Source organism: Phasianus colchicus, chromosome 1 (assembly GCF_987193195.1).
Source record: "Phasianus colchicus chromosome 1, bPhaCol1.hap1.1, whole genome shotgun sequence".
NCBI lineage: Eukaryota > Metazoa > Chordata > Aves > Galliformes > Phasianidae > Phasianus > Phasianus colchicus.
In genome coordinates, this window is record NC_143436.1 from 24117028 (window position 1) to 24120517 (window position 3490).

The following is a 3490-nucleotide window of genomic DNA, read 5'->3' on the forward strand; positions in this document are numbered from 1 at the left end:
GATGACATGAGAAATCCCACTTGGGCAGAATTGCACATGTATCATCTTGTGACTTCAGAGGAGGAAAAAGCCAGTGTAGTCTGGAAAGAAATAGATACAGAAAGGGAGGATTTCTTTCAAGAGATAGATTACATTTATATCAGCTTGTAGAAGCAAATTTTTACTGCGAAATAAGACAAGTGAAGGAACTAAACAATCTGCTGAAGAAGTAGTGAGAGCACATGAGAAGTGCTAATATGAGAAATAAAGGAAGAATGAAAAACCTTCCTGTGAAGACCTCCAATTAGTCATAAGATTTGTATAGCACAATACAGTCTGCACAATATAAAAGAGAAAGATTTAAAGGTAGGAAAAAAAGAAGATGGAACAGGGCAGATACGTAACACAAGCAGAAATTGAGAGACTGCAGAGTCACTGTCATGCATGAAAGACCAACAAATAGCCAGTGTAAGCAGGTAAAAAACAATGGTGGATGGACAAAAATAATGTAGAAGGCAATCTCCTAGACGGATCAGTATTTAATGAAGAGAAAGCTAAGCTGAATGGACACTTTGGTAAGAAGAGTAATCACTCAAGAGAAAATCAAGAAGATATTGTCAGAACTAGGAAAGAAGAGGTCGAATCAGTGCTCAAACTCTATTTCCTTCATACCTAAGAAATGAGAATCATATAGTCATAGAATCATGGAATATCTCAAGTTGGAAGGGAGCCACAAGGGTCATCAAGTCCAAATCCTGGCTCCACAAAAGATCATCCAAAATTCAAACCATATGTCTGAGAGAGCAGTCCAAATGCTCCTTGAACTCCAGAAGGCTCAGTGCCATGACCACTGCCCCAGGGAGCCTGTTCCAGTGCCTGACCACTCTGTGGTGAAAAACCTTTTCCTTAATCCCCACTCTGACCTCTCCTGACCCTCGGGCCCTGTCGCTGTCACAGAGAGCAGAGCTCCTGTGAGGAGCTGTAGCTGCTATGAGGCCTCCCCTCAGCTCCTCTGATCTGGGCTGAGCACACACGGAGTCCTCAGCTGCTCCTCACAGGTCTTTCATACTAGACCCTTCGCCATCTTCATAAACCTGCTGATGGACACTCTAACAGTTTCAAATCCTTCTCATTTTGTGATGCCCCAAACTGCATGCAGTGCAGGAGGTGAGGTTGTACAGCGCAGAGCAGAAAGGACAACCCCTCCCCTCTTCCCAGTGGCAGTGCTGGGCCTGGGTCTTTCAGCTGCCAGGGCACACTGCTTAATTGTGTTCAACTTGTCATCCACCAGAACCTTCAGATCTCTTTTCATGGGGCTGCTCTCCAGCAGTGTCAGCTGTGTAGTATTCACAGAAATCACAGAGTCATAGGGGTTGGATGAGCCCTGTGGAGATCATTTAGTCCAACCCACCTACTAAGGAGGTTCCCTGCAGTGGGTTACACAGGAAATCATACAGGTGAGCTTTGAATATCTCAAGAGAAGGAGATTCCACAACCTCTCTGTGCAGCCTGTTCCAGTGCTCTGTCATCCTCAAAGTAAAGGGATTTTTGTTTTTGTTTGTGTGGAACTTTCTGCATTCCAGTTGTTCTGTCACTAGGCACCACTGAAAAGAGCCTGGCCCCATCCACTTGTCTTCCACTCTTTAGATATTTATAAGCATTGACAAGATCTGCTCTCAGTCTTCTCTTTTCCAGGCTGAACAGACCCAGGTTTCTCAGCCTTTCCTCGTAGAGGAGATGCTCTAGGCCCCCCCGTCATCTTTGTGTCACTTCACTGGACTCTCTCTAGAAGTTCCCTGTCTTTCTTGAACTGAGGAGCCCAGAACTGAACACAGTTAACATGTGGCAATTTGAAGTCACCCATAAGGATAAGGGCAAGTGATCTAGAGATATCTCTTAGTTCCTTGTACATCTTGTTCTAGTCTTGAAATTGTACTTCCACCCAATCACTGCCCTTTATATCTAGTCTTCTCAAAATATGTTATCAGAGCAGACTTCTCCCTCAAAAAATGTTCTGTCCTTTATTTGGCTTAATTTCTTTAAAAGTAAAATGTACTATCTGGCATTAGCTTTTGACTTGTTAGTTGGCACGGCTGTATAAATAAAAAGATGGAAATACAAGAAAATGTAATCCTCATGGTAAAGTTAGTTACTAATTAACATAGGGATTTTATAGGCTATAAATATTTTTTTTTGTGAAAGCACAGTAGAATCCACTGCTGTGAAAATTGCCATCTCAAGTACAAGGAACTGGTATTGGATGAAAGCATGGTCTTGCTGTTTGGTAGCTGTGAGCAGTGTGATACTGATGCTGACTATAGTAAATTTAGCATCAGTACCAAGAAGTTGTTGTCACAATGTGACATTGACAGAATATCTTTTTTGCTCATCTCCTAGTCCAGTAAATGCAAGTTACCTCCTGGAAGGTTTATTACTATTGAAGTTTAATTGGTTTTATGAATAAAATGGGACTGTGTATAATTTGTTCTGCTTCTGTTTTTAAACTACTACTGGACTGGATTAAATATTTTTTCAATAATTATGAAGCGTGAATGACAGATTGGGTTTCAGCTGCTGATAAACCTGAAAAAGAATTCCATCTTGGAAAACAAATTGATTTATTTTTCATTTGTAGGAAAAGCAAGAAAACAAAACAATGGCAATCACAGGCTAGTAAGGTCGCCCAAGAGGTCTCATTTGCAAAAGTAACAGCAATATACACATATATTATATAAAAGCCAATTAGTATTTGTACAGCAAAGTGCATAGAGCACTAGTTCATACACAGTTAGGACTATGAATATTAAGCTAGTCAATTAATCTACAAAACAAACTTTGCAATCAGTCAAGCAATCTTTCAGGGATTCAAATAAGCCATCTGATGGGAGCATAATTAGATTTGTGTTTCACCTCTGAAAATACCACTGTGTGCACTTTTTCTATTGCTTTATAGGCCATAACAAGTTGTTCCCAGGACATTTAACAGGCAAGTCACATTTCTGTCATTCAGTGGAGCCTTGAGTACATTTAGGACATGTCCTGCAGAGCTGTTCATTGTAGTGGTTGGAGGACACCTGGTACCGTTGGAACAAATGCTATATTTACAAACATAGATTTAATGAGTTCCTGAAGTGCAGTAAAATGTCCTTGGATCCTGAAAAGGAGATTTGATTATCTACACATACTTGTGTAATGCAAATAGGGAAGATTATTTAATCTAAATTATGCCATCTTTATCAAAAACATCCCAGTACTGTAGTATTGAAGTACAAGTTCTTTGATGAGTATTCACCAGGACTGTGATGTCATTTTGACACGTTTCATGGAAAATCGTGGATGAATGATAGGTGTAAGTCTTCAAATCATTAGTGTGATAAAGCAAGGCTGACAGTTTTCTTTAATAATGGTATTTTACTGTTCAACAAAATTAAGCTTCGTGGCATTTCAGTTCCTACTGTCCTTTTCAGAATTGCTTACAGAATCTATTTATGATCACTCTGGCATTCCAAGG